This window comes from Mobula birostris, chromosome 1 (genome assembly GCF_030028105.1).
Source record: "Mobula birostris isolate sMobBir1 chromosome 1, sMobBir1.hap1, whole genome shotgun sequence".
NCBI lineage: Eukaryota > Metazoa > Chordata > Chondrichthyes > Myliobatiformes > Myliobatidae > Mobula > Mobula birostris.
In genome coordinates, this window is record NC_092370.1 from 185,552,502 (window position 1) to 185,573,674 (window position 21,173).

General features: G+C 41.3%; 1 protein-coding gene across 2 annotated transcripts in view; it reads right to left on the reverse strand.

Annotated features, from left to right (window-relative positions):
* Positions 1 to 11,528, reverse strand: part of heatr5a (HEAT repeat containing 5a) — a 133,405-nt gene extending 121,877 nt beyond the window's left edge. For both annotated transcript variants that reach the window (XM_072267284.1, XM_072267278.1), the window contains exon 1: positions 11,206 to 11,528. The gene's annotated coding sequence lies outside the window, so the exon portion shown is untranslated. The remainder of the gene's footprint in view (positions 1 to 11,205) is intronic.
* Positions 11,529 to 21,173: the final 9,645 nt, after the last annotated feature.

Below are 21,173 nucleotides of genomic sequence, written 5' to 3' on the forward strand. Positions count from 1 at the left end.
TCACATGTCAGATATCAACTATCCCTCAGAACTAGCATCATTTTCCAGCACTCAGCTGTAGCCTTCTACGCCACTTTTAAAGCATTCATAAATACTTCTTAAATGTTGTTACAGTACTTGTTTCCACCTCAGACACTGTGTTCCAGATTTCAACTGGTAGAAAAATATCCTTCCCCAAATCCTACTCCCTAAATCTACTACTGTGCCTCCTTGTTAGGGCACATCTACTCAAAGGCAAAAGTTTATCACAATGCACACTATCTTTACCCCTGCAATATTGTATAGTTCTAAAGTTCCTCACTCAGCCTTCTCCACTCTGATGGCAACAAAACAAACCCAGCTATGCAGTCTCATTTTATAGCTGAAATCTCCCATCCTGGGCAGTATCCCAGGTGAATCTCCTGTGTTCTCTTTCTTAAGCAATTACATCCTTCCTTTTGTGTAGTGACCAGTATTCCAGCTGTAGTCTAAATCATGTTTTGCATGGTTTAATCATCATTTCCTTGTCAAAGGCATCCCATGTGTCACCTTAACCACCTGTGTACTACTGCAATGAAATACATTGTGTTATTTGAAGTTGTAATTTTATTTAAGACCACAAAGTATAATTGTTAACAAAATAATTTCATCTCAGAGATTCACGGTTAATTGAGGAACATTTGCAAGCCTGAGATCAATTGTTCAGTGGATTACAAGACTAAATCCTGCATTAAACTATTAATTTTTCTCTCTGCTTTCCCTCTGGACTATTATTGTTAATGCTGTTTAAGATACCATTATACAAACATTTATGAAATATATTAATCCATTTTTTTTCTTGGAGGGGATGTTTCTCTATCAACTCCAAACGAGCCTTTTAAAGACTGAGGTCAAAGTAGACGTTAATAATTAGGCTGCAAAAAATTTCCTTAGCAACACAGGAAATCAAAGTGCCATTGAAAACTGGACGTTATTCATTCATTTAACCTTATTTCAGGAATGCAGTTCAAAAATCAACAACCCACCAAACTAAGTTTCTTTGTTCAAGAGGCCCATGTTAAGCTGTTCCTGGAACACAAGAAGAGTACAGCACAGGAACAGGCCATTCAGCCCACAACATTGTGCCAATCTAGCTAATGAGCAAATTAAAAATGCTCCAACACTAATCCTTCCCATCTACACTATGTCCATATCCCTCCATCTTCCTTACATTCACGTGCCTATCCAAGCGTCTCTTAAAAGCCTCTGATGTGCTTGCCTCTACCACCATACCAGGCAGCGCATTCCAGGCATCCACGACCCTGAGTAAAAAAACTTGCCCCTCACATCCCCTTTGAACCTACTGCCTCTCATCTTCAATGCACGCCCTCTGGTATTAGATATTTCAGCCCTGGGAAACAGATATTCTCTGTCTATTCTATCTATGCCTCTCATAATCTTGTAAACCTCTATCAGGTTCTGGCGCTCCAGAGAACACAATCCAAGTTTATCCAGTTAATAGAACATGCCCTCTAAACCAGGGAGCATCTGGTGAACCTCTTCTGCACACTCTCCAAAGCCTCAACATCCTTCCTATAGCAGGGCAACCAGAACTGTACACAATACTCCAGATGTGGCCTAACCAGTTTTATAAAATTGTAACATAACCTCCTGACCTTCCGATCAAAACTAAAACTAGAACACACCACAAATTTGTTTGGAAGCTATTCAAATTGTGCCAAGAAATTTAGTTGTGGCAACAAAAATCTAACAGTGGATTCCAGCTAATTGGGACACATTGGGATCAGTATACTTTGGCCCAATTAGCCAAAGTTTCAGGGACATGAAAAAGGACCTAGTAATTTCTCGGCGTATATGACATACCTAGGCATCATCCCTGAAGAAGATGACAGAGTTTGTCATTATAACGTTGATTATAATTGATACCTGTACATAAATACATAAAAAATTATGTATTTACTTACGTGCCCTCATATGGGTTTTGCTTGGCAGAAGACAAGCCATGTTGTGGTCGACTGCAGAATCTTTGGTGGCTCTCAATGGACTCGGGCCTCAAGCTGTGGGGTCACTTGCTTTTCAGGCTCCAGGGGAGAGGTGTCCAAGCTATCGCGCTCTACCTGGGGCAGCGCAGCGCAGTTGTGGTCGACTGAAGATTTTAACTACTGAGGGGTCTGGACTACATACATGTATATTTTGTGAGGTTGCACTTTTAATTAATATTCTATATGTGCCTGTATATGCAAAGACTGGGTCTCTAAGCTACAGTATCACCTAGCAGGTGTCGGGGCCAGTTGAGTGATGATATCGGAGGGCTGGGGGGCCTAGATTATATACACACATTCTCTGCTTCATTGGACTTTATTGATATTCTATACGGGTTTGTACGTGTGAGGACTGGGCATCAAGCCATTGGGTTGTGGGGTGAGGTGAGGGTTGGATTGGGGGGGCGGGGCTATATCCAGACTCTTATTCTGTGAATGTGTTCTGTGTGTGACTGTTTAAGCACCTTGACCCCATTGTAACGCTGCCTCATTTGGCTGCATTCATGAGTACTCATGCCTGGTTGGATGACAATTAAACTTCAATTGAATTGGATTAAATTAAAACAGGACAAATTAGAACACTACCAATAGCACCACAGTACTATAAAACTGTATTAGTTTTTAATAGTTATCGACAGAAGATTTCATCCACTGAACACAATGAACAAAATCAGCACAGACACCTCGTGCAGGTAATGGACTGCCTTCATACAATGCCAACGATGATTGCATCCTCCAAATATTCATTTTTGTTGCAACATTAAAGATCATTGTTGATACCTTCAAATTTCTTGTAGTTCTTACCTCGTTGAAGTAGTGAAATCATTTCATTTTCAGTCCTGGCCATTTCTGGTATCTTCAAGCTTGAATGCTTGAAACCACAGTGAGTGAAACAGTTCTGAATTGTCTTGCTGCTTATTTCTCGCCAACTATTAGCGTCAAAAATCATTGCTTTTTGAACACACACATAACTGACACTATTTAAAAACTGTTCTCTTTAAGCTCACTATAGCATCTAATGACCACACAAGTGCGTATAACTGATGCTAATTGGAACCTGTTTGACAACAGTCTTGTGCCCCAAATAAGCAGCATAGTGTCCCAAATAAATTAAGGGAATCTTAGTTATTTTCTCTATTATTAGCAGCTGCACTGATTAACCAATGGCCAAATTAACCGGAATCCACTACATTTCAGTTATAATTAATTTTAAGGATAACAATGTTCTATAAAGCATTGCAATTTCATTAACATTAAATTGTTCTAAATATAAATATAACCCAAGATATTTATATTTATATAAAATTAAAAGAATTTTTGCCAACAGCAACTCAGGATTTACCCACAAATTCATTCACCTGCTTAAAATGACAAATTACCTGAAAACTGTTAAGATCCTATTGTTGAAACCAGGTAGCTTTAGAAACATAGAAAAACTACAGCAAAATACAGGTCCTTCAGCCCACAATGCTATGCCAAACATGTACTTACTTTAGAAATTACCTAGGTCTACCCAGAGGCCTCTATTTTTCTAAGCTCCATGAGCCTATCCAGGAGTCTCTTTAAAGACCCTATCATATCCACCTCCACCACCGTCACTGGCAGCCCATTCCATGCACTCACCACTCTCTGCATAAAAAACTTACCCCTGACATCTCCTCTGTACCTATTTCCAAGCACCTTAAAACCGTGCCCTCTCGTGTTAGCCATTTCAGCCCTGGGAAAAAGCCTCTGACTATCCACTCGATCAATGCCTCTCATCATTTTATACACCTTTTTTACAAAAATATTGAATCCTCCAATAAATAACCCAAATATTGCTTATAATAGCGAACTACAAAAAGCACAGAGTAAGCATTTCATTGTTTTGATGTAGTCCTAGAATAAATATTTTCAGTATTGACTGACATGTCTGTTAACTGCATAGAGAAATTTAACTGGTGCTGTCAGAGGATTTACTCCCATGAAACAATGTGTTCATACACAGTAATTTACAATTTACTGCACAATGGCATGGTGGCAATTAGCACTGTTGTTTTACAGGACCAGTGACCACTAATTAAAGTTTGATTCCCACCACTGCCTGTAAAGAGTTTGTACACCCACTCCTTGACCATGTGGGCTTCCTCTCCCATTCCAACAGCATACGGTTAGGCTTCATGAGTTGTGAGCATGCTACGTCAATGCCAGAAGCACGGTGACACTTGTGGGCTGCTCCAACTCAATCCTCAGACTGTGTTGGTTGCTGTGGCAAAACAATGCATTTCACTGCATGCTTCAATATATCAATGCACATGTGGCTAATAAAGTTAATTTCCAATCTCTCTTCAAAGTGACCACAGAAACTGATGTCATGCTTTCAACCCTAACCACCTCTCCTTTAAAAACTCACACATGTATCATTACTTGCTATAAACAGTCTGCATATTAAAACAAAATCCATGCTATTCAAATTGTAATCCCTGACTCAAGTCACTATACCATAAGTATTTTCCCTCAATGAAGAATGTGATGACTATATAAAGACAAAAGGAATCAAGAAAATTTTATGTTTGCTGAAGGATTGTACTTCAGTTAAGTTCATTTGTTTATTTGCAGTAGTCAGAGGAGCAGAAGGGAGAAGCCAGCAGCTTTTTTCAAAAGTTATTTTTCAGTTTGTTCAGCTCTTCTTTTTGTAGGTACAAAATGGAAGCAGACTCTCGTGGAATGGCCATGGTTGAGAGCAAGAGCTGAAGGCTTTAGTTTAGGAAGCTTTGTTCAGTGGGAGGAGGCTGAGCAGGTAGGTGCAGGTAAAGTTTTCCTTAGAATTATTGTTCCTATTATAACAGCTGGGATGTCAGTTTGGGCAGCGATACACTTCCTTGCAGGATGTGGGAGATTAGGGAGACTGCTGGCATTCCTGATGACTTCATCTGTAGGAATTGCACCCAGGTGCAGCTCCTGACTGACTGTAGGAAGAAAATAGAGCTTAATGTACTTAAGATCATCTAGGATGCTGACAGCGAGCGTTACAGAGTTTTACTGAGGTGATCACAGGCTACGTAGTTGGGTGGCCACCAGGAGAGGCAAACAGTGCAGGATCCCTCTGCGACCATTCCTCAGAGCAACAGGTACACCCCTATGGATACTGCTGGGGGTTTGAGGGAGGAGGAAATGAACTATGAAGGCACAGCAATATCAGCAAGGTCAGTGGCACTGTGGCCAGTTCTGAGGCTCAGCAGAGAAGGGCAAGACAAACAGAGAAATAGTGACAGGAGACTCAGTAGTTAGGAACTCATAAAGGAGATTCTGTGGCTGTGAAAGAAATGCCAGGATGATTTGTTGCCTCCCAGGTGCCAGATTCAAGGAATCCTCAGAGTGGCTGCAGAACATTTTGAAGGTGGATGGCCAGCAGCCGGAGGCCATGGCGCACACTGGCATCAATGATATAGGTATAGGGACTTATGAAAACAGGCTGAAACGCAGGACCTCAAAGGCTGTAATCTTTGGATTATTCCCAATGGCATGTCAGGAATAGACAGATAGAACAAATGGACGTGTGGCTGAGGAACTGACACAGGCTTTCACATGCTTTTATCACCGGAACCTCTTCTGGGGCAGCAGCAACCTTTACAAGAGGAATCAATTGCACTTGAATCAGAACTAGGTGAACCAATATCCTGGCTAGGAGATTCGCTGGTGCTACTCATGGACTTTAAAATAGTTAGGAGGGAGATGGGAACCAGAGCAACAGCTCAGAAAGTTCAGTGAATGAGAAGGTAGATGTCCTGACCAGCAAAAACATGTAAGATCAAGGCAAGAGACACAATGGGAAGGATGGATTTAAGTGTGTGTATCAAGGGTAAGTGCATGGATCAGCATATGGAACTATGATGCTGTGGTTTTAACAGAAGCTTTGTTGAAATTGAAATGTGAATGGGTGCTGAATGCTCTCGGGTTTTGATGATTTAGAAAAAACAGTAAAGGAGCATGGGGGGAATTGCACTATTACTCAGTCAGTATCACAGCTGCGCTCAGAGGGAACATCAAAGAGTGCTCACCCCACTGAGTCCATATGGGTAGAACTCAAAAATAAGAAAGGTGCAGTCGCACCAATTGGATTACACTAAAACCCAACAGCCATCGAGATTTTGAGAAACAGATATGCAGGCAGTTTAGGGAAAGGTCTAAAAAATAAGGCTGTTGTAGTGGGTGATTTTAACTTCTCTCATACAGATTGGATCTCCTGAGATGGAACAGAATTTGTTAGATGCATCCAGGAGGGTTTTTTTTCCAAAAAACCCAATATGTAGATGGTCCAGCTAGAGGAGTAGCCACACAGACCCTGGTGTTGGGTAATGATCCTGTCCAGGTGACTGGCCTTTCAGAGAGAGAACAGTTGAGAACAGTGATCACAACTCCTTATGTTTTAAAATAGTTACAGATGAGGATAAGAAAGGACCTTACAGAATAGTTCTAAATTGGAATAGGCTAAATTATATATTAGGCAGGAAATAAGGAGTTAATTAGGAACAGGTGTTTTTGGACAACACATTTGACATGTGGAGACTGATTGAGGACCAGCTGCACAGAGTACAGGACAGATATATTACAGTAGAAAAGGACAAGGATGGCAAGGGTAGGAAATCTTGGATGTGCAGAGCGATGGTGAATTTCGTCAAGAAGAAAACTGAAGCATATGTAATGTTTAGGAAGGTAAAATCTAACAGAGCTCTCGAGGATTATAAAGAACCCAGAAAAGAATCCAAGGAGGGGTATTAGGAAACCCAGGAGGGGTCCATGAAAAGTTTGTTGCAAGTAGGATTAAAGAGAATCCCAAGGCATTCTCCATATACATCAGAGGCAAGAGAACAACTAGGGAGCAGGTAGGAACACTTAAGGATAAAAGAGGGAGCGTTAGAAGGCAGAGGATGTCGGTGAGATCCTAAGTGAGTACTTTGCATCAGTATTTACAAAAGGGAAGGGCATGGAGGATAGAGACATCACTGTGGAGTGCGCGAATATACAAGGACATTCCAAAATTAAGAAGGATGAAGTCTCTTAAAGAATGTTAAGGTAAGTCAGTCTCCATTTGAGAGAGGCAAGACATCCTTGTGGCCTCTCTAGCCACAGGTGAAGTCCCAGAGAAGCTAATGTTATTCCACATTCAAGAGAAGTGTAATCTTGTGAAATTATAGACCGGAAGGTATCACATCAGTGGCAGGTAAATTACTGGAGAATTCTCAAGGATAGTATTTACGAGTGGCTGGAAATTCACAGCTGTGGATGGTGTCTACGTGGATTTTGCTAAGGCGTTTGACAAGGTCCCTCGGGAGGCTCATTCAGAAGATTAAGATGCATGGGATCCACGTAGAATTGGCCATTTGTATTGGAAGGATATAGACAAAACTGACAGCAGTGGTTGATGAATGAAAATGTAGATGGGTGGGTTACAAAGTTTGCAGATGTTATGAACACTGATGTGTTGTGGATAGTGCAAACAACTGACAAAGGATACAGCAGGACATAGATCAGTTGCAGATGTGGGCAAAGATGTCAATAGAGTACAACACGGCTAAATGTGATGTGTTGCACATTGGAAGGTCAAATGCATACAGACAGTACATTGTTAATGGCAAGACCCTCAATAGTGACATGCAGGGTGATCTCAGGGTCCGATTCCATAGCTCTTTGATAGTGAAAGGGAGCTAAAGGAAGGCATATGGCATGCTTGCCTTTATTACTTGAGGAATTGAGTTAGATTGGGAAGTTACGTACCAGCATTACAAAACTCTAGTTAGGCCACGTCTGGAGTACTGCATTCATCTCTGGTCACCCCATTACTGGAAGGACATGGAGGCTTTGGTGAGGGTGCAGAAGAGGTATATCAGAATGCTGCCTGGTTAAGAGGGCACATGGTACAAGGAGAGGTTGCACAAACTTGGGCTGTCCTCTCCGGAGTGGCAGAGGCTGACAGCTCTCTAAGAATATGAGAAGCATAGAAATTGTATGTAGCCAGTATCTTTTTCCCCAAGGGTTGAGCTATTTCATAGAACAGGGCAAGGCATTTTTTTCAGTGAGTAGTAGATGCCTAGAATGCACTGTCATGGTGGTAATGGAGGCAAATACATTAGGTACGTTCAAGAACTCTTAGATACACATGAATATTCAGGATATGGAAGGTACGGACATTGTGCAGGCAGAAGGGATTAGTTTAGTTGGCCATGTGATTACTAATATAATTAGAATGGCATAACAATGTAGAATGTACTGCTCTGCATGCTATGATTAAACATATTCAAAAAAATTCCAATATTAAAATCAGTATAAAGTGAGCTCTCTGTATTCACTCCACAATATCATTTCCAGAGGTACATGCTCAGTGATGCAGCTGAAGAGAAAAAAAGGTTAAGAGATGAAAGAACAACCACTGTGAATAGAAACTGTCATAACATATTGGACCATTCACTTGATTCTGATTCATTTATTTATCACATGTACATTGAAATCTACAGTAAAATACATTAACAACCAACAATATCTGCAGACTTTGCAGCACCAACAAAGCATGCCCACAATGTTCAGCAGAACAACAGAAGCAACAGCAGCAACAGCAAAACTAACCCCTTTCCTCACTCCCATCCATTCACACGGACAGTCCCCCATCCCAGGACAGGCCCCTCTGAGCCTCCTACAGAATCACAGACTAAAGGCCTCCAACTTCCTCAGTGGATTCGTAAACTCACAAACCTAGGGCTTCAGACATTGGGCCTCAAACTCCAGATTTTGGATCGACCTTTGGGCTTTGATCTTCTGTACCAACCCCAGGACTTGCCAATGACGGGATCCCAAACTCCAGGCCTTAAAATCCACACTTGTTCCATAAATCCCACAATGACTCCAGCTCAAACTTGTTTTCATAACTTAAATACGATTTATATGAAGACTGATTCTTTCAAATTTCACATTTTTGCATTATTTACTATACTCTAATAAATGACATGTTTTATCATTCTCATGTAAAGGCTTCAATTAATTTGCATTTATGTCACTGATGAAAATCTGCTGAAACATTCTTGAATATATTGCTATGTAATGCTATGTATTTTAATTAAGATACTTAAATTGCAGTGTCACAGAGAATGCAGAAAAAGTGCTTATTGAATAACGATACAAGTATTGGTTTCACTGAAACATAGTTTAGCTGTCAGGATGGTGTTTACACGTATAGCACGTATGCTATAGGTGCTTATTTCAATAGGATTAAGTCAAATTCTGTGGAAAGCAGTTCTTTTTCTTCAGCCATAATAAGAATGTTTTTTCCCAAACTAATTTATCTTCCTGATGGGAACATCACATATTGTAATTGTAACAGCTTGCCTCTCGATTGCAGGTCAATTTATTTTTCAAAAAGTGGCTCATTTACTTCGAATTTTGCAGTTGCAGCACTACACAACTGGAATTATTAATTATTTATGATAAACCAAGGTATAATGTCGTGTCCGGGATCTGCCAACTCCATTGGTAATGCACAAAAGAAACACATCTCAAATGAGATTTCTGCCACTTACAGCTTCACAAATACACTGCTGACATCTGGTGGCCAAAATAATTTTTACATATTCATTGAACGTGGAAGGAACGTTTGCAGTTGACCAGTACCATAAGTAATTAATACTTTGTACAAAGATATGTGAATGCTGACAGAAGGTGTTTTGGAAGAGGCTTGCACAAAGGTTATTCATATTCTTGGCAAAAATTAACTTACAGGCTTTACATAAATTTATTTCATGCAACATTTTATAGTATTGCTTTAAACTTCAAATCTGAACATCCTCAACAAATGTAATGACAGTATATGACACATGACAATAAAATTACAGTAAGTATCTGAAAACATTATCAGAAAAAAATCATTCAAAGCACATTGCTTGTAACGAACTTGAGATAAATCTCAAAATGGTGCACTGGAGGCTATGGTTCAGTTTGCTGCAGGATATTTTTTTAAAATTAAAAATCAATAAATGTCAATTGGAAGGGAAACTGTCACTTAATTTTGGACCAAAAAAATCAAAGTGATAATGAAATGCATTTCTCACAAATAAGTATTTCATTGAAAGTACAAATTATAAAAATTGAAAGTAAAACAGTTAAAGTTGAATTCTAATGGGATTGTTTTAATGGCTCCTTATGCTTTAAATAGATCAGAATATGACTGGATTATTTCTGCTCAAAGAAACCTACTGTTATTGAAGTTTTAGCCTTTACATGCAAAATCAAGTGAAATATATTAACATTGAAAGGACATTCCAAATAAATTAAACTAAGCAATTCCCATGGGAATTTTGCATGTCACAAATCAAGTCCAAAAGCAAATCCTACCGAAATTCATTTAGCTCTTTATTGATAAAGAAATATTAAAACCGACTTTTTTTTGCTTAAATTGGCGACTATGTTTCAATTCACACTTAAAAGGGCCTCAACTATGGATCGCCATATATTTTGAAATATAACAGTTACAAATATTCAGAACCTGAAAATACCCAGTTGTTTATTTCACCTTTCTACTTGTCAATAAATACTCCCCCGCTCAAACTACCACACCCAAAATATAACATTCAGCTCCAAATCCTCAAAGTATCACAAATTGTACATGAAAGGTCACGTTCTTGAATTTAAAATCTAACTGAATCCACACATATACCACTTACACCATAAATATGCAATACTTTCTATCTCCTTGTGGGGAAAAAGTATTGGATGGAATACTTCCTGCTGCATTGCTGTAAAATATCCAAGTTACAATGTTTCTCAGACTAAGGCAACACCCTACAACCCCCATGGTAACAATTGATGGAGACATTCACCACATCTCCGGGCTTGCCGATCAGATCCACTTCAGAGCCTGACGCTAGGCAGCCCCATCGAAAGCGAAGGGAAAGCCTTCCCTCGACCGTTCGCCTCCTCGGTCCGACCCTCCCTCCTGAACGATTTAATCAGCGAGTTCCCAGAAACAGAAGTTGAGCACCTCTACCTTTCGGCACAACTTCAGGCGTTGGCTGGGTGATGACCCCGTGTGAGGGGTCACCCCGAAAACCGAGTAGGGAGGTTGTTGGGAGTACGGAGCGGAGCGCTCCTTCCCAGCCTACCCGTCCAACTCCAAACATCAGGCCCCAGGCCCGCCTCCGGTTCAGCACTCACTCACCGTCATGGGGACTCCTTCCTGCCCCGTCGACTGATCTGCACGGCTAAAGGCTCGCAGCACGGAGCGGCTGTCTCTCCCCGGCTACAGGTGCCGTGACCAAGCGACGGCGTGGAGCCGAGGACCAGGCCGAGCCAGCGAGCCCAAGCCCGAGTGTGCGAGTGATCGACGGAGGGGCCAGGCCAGCGAGCTAACTCCGAGCAACCGAACGGCTCCAAAGCTCACGACTGCGCGTCAGTCAGTACACCCTGAGCTTCGATCGGAGAACCTCATCCTATCTTTCCACGGGGGTCTCAAAGTGGTGAATATTACACGGATTGAAATGCAAGGGAGGTTTCAATGGCGCCAATCATTTGTAATGTTGAATTTCTACTGCTGTGTAGAATATGAGATAACATTGGATACCTTATATTCTGTCCCTCTTCCAAGTCATTAATATAGATAATAGAGCGCCAAGTCCTGAACTCACTCCCCTAGATGCAATCCAAGCCTAAAGAAGAATAATTTGCTCCATGCCACCATACAATTATGAGTTCTTTTGCACCAGTTTTCCCCTCTACCACCTTTTCAAAAATGCATTGCATGAGAAACTTCCCTCAATAAGATATGTTGGAATATTGAACAACTCCAACAACATTAAACAACTCCAGCAAATTTGTCAACTTGATTTACCTTTCATAAAACAATATTGACATGGTTTGATCATATATTTTAAAATTATCAGCAATGTGGTCTTCCTAGACTCTAGCATTTTACCAAAAATAACTGTTAAACCATGTATTTCCTACTTTTTGATCCCCCCGCCCAATAAATTTCTTTTTATTACTTTTTTTCTAGTCTCATCCTCTGGGGATTCCAAAATTACATTCACTACCCTCTTTTTAAAAAAATGCACGGAAATGCTTGCTGTTTGGTTTGAAACTAGAAAGCTTTTGCTCATCATCAATTGTCTTCCCTGTTACCTTTTTAAAAAAATCTTTCACTGCTGGTTCTTGAAACATTCCCAGCCCTTGCCTTTTCTGTTCAACCAATCTGTCCCTGAAACAAACTACACAACTCTAATCACTACCTCAGTATAACAACATTGATCACTTTGTTCTACAATGGACTTTTTTTTTATTCTGATTGTATTTTCTTATATAGTTTTGTATGATTTATGTCATTAATTTATGCCTTTCCTGTTGATGCCAAATATGCTATGTGCCTATGATGCTGCTACTACAGGTTTTTCATTGCACCTATGCATATGACAAATTTGTCTTGAAGTTTGTGTGTTTTAGTTTTCAATTTAACATTATTTTTGATCTAATTTGTTAACAGCAGATAGATCATTGTTCTTACAGAATCCCTCAAGGTAGGTTCAGTAACATATTGCTCTGAGAGACTATACCTGACATAATTACACAATACTCTTCTGTGGTACCCTTTACACTTTAATTAGCTCTAACAATATGCAAAGTAAAATCACCCATTCTAATTGCATTTCTCTTCATTTTGCCTTTAATATCTCCCCGTTTATGTTTTGACTTCTGAGAAACAACACTCTGTGGGACCACAGACGATTCCCACTCATATTTCCATTCAATTGCATTCCACAATATTATCCATATTACTATTCACCATTACAATGATGTCTTCCTTAATCAGCAATGCCAACCCTCCTCCTTTCCATGTTTGCTTACTTATTTTGGACATTTGAATAATCTGAAGTACAGAATTCCCAGTCCTTGTCATTCTGTAATCAAATCTCTGTAGGAGCTACAAGATCATACTCATGTCAATATCAATTTGTGCTGTCAACTCATCTTTTTTACTAATGCTACATCAACAGAAGAGAAGCCCTTGAAATATTCTTCAGTCAGAAGTGGTGGAGCTTCAGCAAAGGATTTAACCAGTCAACTTCACTTACTTCTACTCATTAAAGGATTTTGCCCTGAGGACTGAATGCATCCCAGAGTAACACTGAATCGAGGACTGGTGAATTTATTTCTGTTTGCAGAATATCCTTTACCCAGATTCCTGAGTCTCCCTCCCCCACTTATTATTTCTATGTTTTAATACGTTACTCAGTACAGGCTAGCACTAAAACCTATTGTGGTCTGATAAAGCCATCAAGGAGCTTTTACTCAAATGTTGACATTCATATTGTAAAATTATGACCTTAAATCCTGCTTTTTAAGAAGTCCATATCCACATGCATATGACAAACTTGACTTTAATTTTGTATGTTCTAATTTTATAAAATATAAAATTCTGACATTTCCTGAAAAATCAAAGCCTGGTGAAGGAAAAGCATTCTTTTATATATCAAGATTTTTTTGCCATAATATCCCTGGCCAGACAGAAGATTTCCTCTGTTTACTTAATTTACTCATTCTGTCCATTTCTAAATTGGATAGCATTACACTGGAGGCATTTTCTCCACTCTGCACACCAACAGAAGTGCATTTGTAGTAAAATTGGGAAACATATACAACGGCAACTTGCCTCCTGGACAGAAATGATTCTTACATCTAAATGCACAAGAAATATCACTAGTCCAGAATCAATGTACTGTAGTGAAAAACCTGCATCAATGTCACATTTCAGAACTGCTCTGTCATTCTAAGTAGCATCATTCATCTTCAGTTCCACAAATGACCATTAAGTATTCTGTGTTGCAAGACACACATGAAGCTGGTGTCAATTCATTTTGGTTTACTTTTGTCAGTTCTTCCACTCATACCAGCTAGTGAGGTATGATTTCCCCAAGCAAAGTCCTCATGTATTTTAGCTAAACAGAAACTTTTTTATGAATAAATTAACAATTTGTCAAAAAGAAAATTATTTCTCTTCCCATGTTATATCAACAGAGGAGTACATTCCCTCATGTCACCAGACAACAGTTACAAGCTAGAACCTACAGTTTGTTGATTTATTCCCTTCTAAGTGAGAATACCAAGACCATTGTAAGCAACCAAACAGCAGGAAAAACTCTTTTCAAATCCATTTTGATAGAACAGTACAGCACAGGAACAGGCTGTTCAGCCCACAATGTTGTACTGAACCAGCTAAAATGCAAGTCAAAAATGCCCAAACATGAATCCCTCCTATACACCATGTCCATATCCTTCCATCTTCCTTACACCCATGTGCCCAACCTAATGTCTCTTAAAAGCCTCTAAAGTATTTGCCTTCACCACCATACTAGGCGACATATTCCAGGCATCCATTACCCCTCACATCTCCCTTGAGCCTACACCCTCTCACCTTCAAATCATGCCCTCTGGTATTAGATATTTTAATCCTTGAAAACAGATACTATCTGTCCACTCTATCCAATCCTTGCATAATCTTATAAAGTTCTATCAGATCTGTCCTCAGCCTCCAGTGTTCCAGAAAAAACAACCCAAGTTTACCCAGCCTCTCATGTTAGCACATGCCCTCTAAACCAGGCAGTATCCTGGTAAACCTCTTCTGCACCCTCTCCAAAGCCTCAATATCCTTCCTAAAGGGGCGACCAGAACTGTATGCAATACTCCAGATGTGGGCTAACAAGAGTTATATAAAGTTGCAACATAATCTCTTGACTTTTGAACTCAATGCCTCAACTAATAAAAGCAAGTATTCCATAAGCCTTCTTAACCACCTTATTGACCTGTGTAGCCATGTTCGAGGAGCTATGAACTTGGATCGCAAGATCTCTCTGTTCAACAAGACTGTTAAGGATCTTGCCCTTAACAGTGTACTGTCTCTTTGCATTTTCCCTACATTTCACGTTTATCTGAGTTAAACTCCATCTGCCATTTCTCTGCCTATATCTGCAACTGACCTATATTGCGCTGTATTCTTCGCCAGTCTTTTACACCAGCCGCAACTCCACCAATCTTCGGATCATCTGCAAACTTACTAACCTACCCATCTACAATTTCATCTAGGTCATTTATATACATTACAAACAGCAGAGGTTCCAGCAGATCCCTGTGGTACACCACAAATTACAGACCTCCAGCTCAAATGTTGTTTCAGCCACTACCCTTTGACTTCTTTGTGCAAGTCAGTTTTGAATCCAAACAGCCAATTTGCTGTGGACCACATACATCTTTATTTTCTGGATTAGCCTCCCATGAGGGACTTTATCAAACACCTTACCAAAATCCATGTAGACAACATCCACTGCCCTCCCCTCATCAATCTATCACCTTGTCAAAAAAGTTGGTAAGACAGGACCTGCCCCACACAAAGCCATGCTGGCTCCCTCTAACTAGGTTAACTAAAAATGCTTAAATCTTATCCCTAAGGACATGTGGAAACTGGTCAAGGGCCCAGTAATCTCTTGCTTCCTTCAATATCCTGGGGCAAATCCCATCAGGCCCTGGGGACTTATCTACCTTAATACTCATTCAGAGACACAACACTTCCTCCTCCTTGACCTCTAAATGCCCTAACATATTTATACACTCAGCACTGATCTCCTGGTCCTCCATATGCTTTTCCATAGTAAATAATGAAGCAAAGTACTCATTAAATGCCTCACTGACATTCTCCATATCCAAGCAAATGTTCCCCCCTTTATCCTTGAGTGGTCCCACCCTCTCCCTAGTTATGTTCCTGCTCATGATGAATGTATACAGTAGAATGCCTTGCGATTCACCTTAATCCCAAGAGCTTTTCATGGCCCCTCTTGGGTTTCCCAATTCTCTCTTTAATTCTTTTCTGGCCTTCTCATGTGCTTCATTTGATCCTGACTTCCAAAGCTTTAGATATCTTTCCTTTTTCTTCTTGACTAAATTCATCTCCTGTCTGGACATCCAAGGTTCTTTTATCATTCCGTCCCCATCCTTCCTTCTAACAAGGACGTACCTTTCCTGTACTCTGTGCAATTGATCTTTAAACACTCTCCACGCGTATGATGTAGACACAAGAGAAAAGGTGTTCGTAATTAACACTTAGTAGTTTCTGCCAAATGCCTTCATAATTTGTCCTACTCTAAGACTCTCCCACAAGGACCATACCTATCCACATCTATAGCTAACCCGAAAGATAAGAAGTTGTGGTTACTGTTCTCTATCTGTTCACCCACTGAAAGGCTCATTACCCAACACCAGGTCCAGTACAGCCCCTCCTCTCATTGGACCATCCACATATTGATTTAAGAAACCTTCCTGGATACACTTAACAAATTCAGCCCCATCTAAACCTCTTGCACTAAGGTGGTCCCAGTTTATATTAGGGAAGTTGAAATTCCCCATGACAACAACTCTATTATTTTTACACATTTCCTTATCTGCTTACATATCTGTTCCACAATGTCCCAGTGGCTATTTGTGTGATTGCACCCTTCCTATTCCCAAGTTCTACCCAAATGGACTCAGTGTCTGACCCTTCTGTTTTCTGTCCCTGGAGTGCAGCTGTGATACTGTTCCTGGTTAGTAGTGCAACTGCTACCCCCACCATCTTTTCTATGACTTCCTGCCTCTCTCTCAACCAGGTTTCAGTGATGGCTACATCATCATAGTTCCATCACCCTTATTCATAATACTCCTGGCATTAAAATATATACTTCAAACCATCCGACCCAACATTCCTGTTATTTCTATTTTGCCTTTCAATACTTACCTACCTTCTGGTTTGATCCTTCCCTTACTGACCTGTGGCTCCAGTTCTCAGCCTCCTGCAAAACTAGTTTAAACTCTCCTGATAGGATCAGCAAACCTCCCACCCAGGATATTGGTTCCCCTCCAGTTCAGGTGCAACCTGTCCCGCTTGTACAGGTTCCAATGATCTAAGAACCTGAAACCTTGTCCCCTGCCCCATCTCATCAGTCCCTCATTCATCTGTGCCATCACCCCATTCCTACTTGTATTAGCCCGTGGCACAGAGATTAATCCAGATAAAGAGTTGTATTTATAGAATGTATTACAAAGACATGGGATCTTATGAGCTATGTTACAACCTATATTGCATCTACAAAATAGAGTCTCCAGTAACTATGACAGCTAATTTGTGTGCACTGCAAGATCTCGTAACCAGTAACATGATAACTGTCGCAAAGGTGATTTGAGGGATTTGAGGGAGAAATATTGACAAGCACCTGCAGAATCTGTCCTTGCCTAGCAGAAGCATGATTAAATATCCAACACACTCACAGTTGATAAGTGTGTAGATCTGTATTCACAGAAATTCCAGAATAGGTTGAAAAGTGGAAATCAAGAGAAAGAGCTATAATCATTGAATGAGACTTACAAAAATGCTGCAGAGAATAGTGACTCAAATGACAGAGAAGGTGAAGGAGAATCCCAACAGCTCCTGCAGATATATTAAGAGCAAAAGCATAGCAAGGGACAAAATTGGTCCACTTGAGGACGGCATGGTCATCTATGTACAGACACAAAACAAATGGAGATCTTAAATGGACTTTTTGCATCTGTATTTACTCAGGAGATGGACACAGAATCTACAGAACTGAGGCAAAATAGCAGAGTTCATGGCTGGTGGGCCTAATGTCAGTAGTGGGTATATTATTGTACGTATTCTAAGGGACTGAATATATAAGTGTTTGGATAGCAGGTCCTTATTAAGGATAGTCAATATGGTTTTGTGTGTGGTAGGTTATGTCTAACCAATCTTAGATTTTTTTGGGGAAGTTATCAGGAAAGTTGATGAACTTTAGCAAGGCTTTTGAAAAAGTACCACATAGGAGGCTGGTCAAGAAGCTGCAGTCGCTTGGCATTCAGCATAGAAAATTGGATTCAACATTGGCTTTTTGGGAGAAGCCAGAGACTGCTTGCACATGGTTGCCTTTCTGACTTAACGCCTGTGACTAGTGGTGTGCCACAGCAATCAGTGCTTGGCCTGTTGTTGGCTATCACCTACATCAATGATTTGGATGATAATGTGGTAAACTGGATCAGCAAATTTGCAGATAACACCAAGATCAGGGGCATAATCAACAGCGAGAAAGGCTAACAAAGCTTGCAGCGGTATCTGAAACAGCTGGTAAGGTGGCAGATGGAATTTGATGCAGATAAGTGTGAGATATTGCACTTTGGGAAGACAAACCACAGTAGAACAAACCAGGGCAGGGCTTGCAAAATGAATGACAGGGCACTGAGGAATGTGGTAGAACAGAGGGGTTTCGGAATACAGATCTATAATTTGATGAAAGTAGTGTCATAGGTAGAAAGGATTGAAAAGAAAACTTTTGGCACATTGGCCTTCATAATATATTATGTACAGGAGTTTGAATGTTATGTTTAAGTTGAAGACATTTGTGAGGCCAGATCTGAAGTATGTGCGGTTCTGGTCACCTACCTACTGGAAAGATATCAATAAGATTAAAAAAGTAAAGATAACTTTTCAAGGATGTTGCCAGTCCATGAGTTACAGGAAAAGTTGAACAGGTTAAGACTTTATTCCCTGGAGTATAAGGGAATGAGAGACTTTATAGTGGTACAGAAAATTCTGAGGGGTATAGATGGGGTTAATGCAAGCAGGCTTTTTCCACTGAGGGTGGGTGAGACTAAAACTGGAGGCCATACCTTAAGAGTTAAAGGTGAAATATTAAAGGAAACTTCATCATTCAGATGATGATGCATGCATGGCACGAGTAGCCACCAGAAGTGGTGGATGCAAGTTCAATTTCAATATTCAAGAAAAATTTGTGTAAGTACATGGATGGGAGGGAGGGTTAAGGAGGGCTATGGTCCAGGCGCGGGTCAATGGAACTAGGCAGAATAAGTTTGGAATGCACTGGCTGTAATGAACCATCTGTTTCTGTGCCATAGTGCTTTATGATTCTAGGTTATTTCAGATTCCTTTGTGTGTCACTTAAGTATAGACAGAACATATCAATCCGATGATCTCTGTCAGCATAAAAATCACTTGGACTGCTTAAAGGACTAATTGTACACAAAAAAAAATCTCATATGTTACTTTATTTCAAATAGGGGCTTTAAGTACTGCTCCCAAAACCCCAACTATTAAATACAGTCACACAACAGGAATTCTGCAGATGCTGGAAATTCAAGCAACACACATCAAAGTTGCTGGTGAACCAAAGATTCCCACACCATCACCGACTTTATCCGCTCAGGGGATCTCCCATCCACTGCTACCAACCTTATAGTTCCCACACCTCGCACTTCCCGTTTCTACCTCCTACCCAAGATCCACAAACCTGCCTGTCCTGGCCGACCTATTGTCTCAGCTTGCTCCTGCCCCACGGAACTCGTTTCTGCATACCTCAACACGTTTTATCCCCCCTTGTTCAATCCCTTCCTACCTATGTTCGTGACACTTCTCACGCTCTTAAACTTTTCGATGATTTTAAGTTCCCTGGCCCCCACCGCTTTATTTTCACCATGGATGTCCAGTCCCTATATACTTCCATCCCCCATCAGGAAGGTCTCAAAGCTCTCCGCTTCTTTTTGGATTCCAGACCTAATCAGTTCCCCTCTACCACCACTCTGCTCCGTCCAGCGGATTAGTCCTTAATCTTAATAATTTCTCCTTTGGCTCCTCCCACTTCCTGCAAACTAAAGGTGTAGCTATGGGCACCCGTATGGGTCCTAGCTATGCCTGCCTTTTTGTTGGCTTTGTGGAACAATCTATGTTCCGTACCTATTCTGGTATCTGTCCCCCACTTTTCCTTCGCTACATCGACGACGGCATTGGCGCTGCTTCCTGCACGCACGCTGAGCTCGTTGACTTTATTAACTTTGCCTCCAACTTTCACCCTGCCGTCAAGTTTACCTGGTCCATTTCCGACACCTCCCTCCCCTTTCTAGATCTTTCTGTCTCTGTCTCTGGAGACAGCTTATCCACTGATGTCTACTATAAGCCTACTGACTCTCACAGCTATCTGGACTATTCCTTTTCTCACCCTGTCTCTTGCAAAAACGCCATCCCCTTCTCGCAATTCCTCCGTCTCCGCCGCATCTGCTCTCAGGATGAAGCTTTTCATTCTAGGACGAGGGAGATGTCCTTTTTTAAAGAAAGGGGCTTCCCTTCCTCCACTATCAACTCTGCTCTTAAACGCATCTCCCCCATTTCACGTACATCTGCTCTCACTCCATCCTCCCGCCACCCCACTAGGAATAGGGTTCCCCTGGTCCTCACCTACCACCCCACCAGCCTCCGGGTCCAACATATTATTCGCCATAACTTCCGCCACCTCCAACGGGATCCCACCACTAAGCACATCTTTCCCTCCCCCCATCTCTCTGCTTTCCGCAGGGATCGCTCCCTACGCGACTCCCTTGTCCATTCGTCCCCCCCATCCCTCCCCACTGATCTCCCTCCTGGTACTTATCCGTGTAAGCGGAACAAGTGCTACACATGCCCTTACACTTCCCCTCTTACCACCATTCAGGGCCCCAAACAGTCCTTCCAGGTGAGGCGACACTTCACCTGTGAGTCGGCTGGGGTGATATACTGTATCTGGTGCTCCCGATGTGGCCTTTTATATATTGGCGAGACCCGACGCAGACTGGGAGACGGCTTTGCTGAACATCTACGCTCTGTCCGCCAGAGAAAGCAGGATCTCCCAGTGGCCACACATTTTAATTCCACATCCCATTCCCATTCTGACATGTCTATCCACGGCCTCCTCTACTGTAAAGATGAAGCCACACTCAGGTTGGAGGAACAACACCTTATATTCCGTCTGGGTAGCCTCCAACCTAATAGCATGAACATCGACTTCTCTAACTTCCGCTAATGCCCCACCTCCCCCTCGTACCCCATCTGTTATTTGTTTTTATACACATATTCTTTCTCTCACTCTCCTTTTTCTCCCTCTGAATATATCCCTTGCCCATCCTCTGGGTTCCTCACCCCCCCCTTGTCTTTCTTCCCGCACCTCCTGTCCCATGATCCTCTCATATCCCCTTTTGCCTATCACCTGTCCAGTTCTTGGCTCTATCCCTCCCCCTCCTGTCTTCTCCTATCATTTTGGATCTCCCCCTCCCCCTCCAACTTTCAAATCTCTT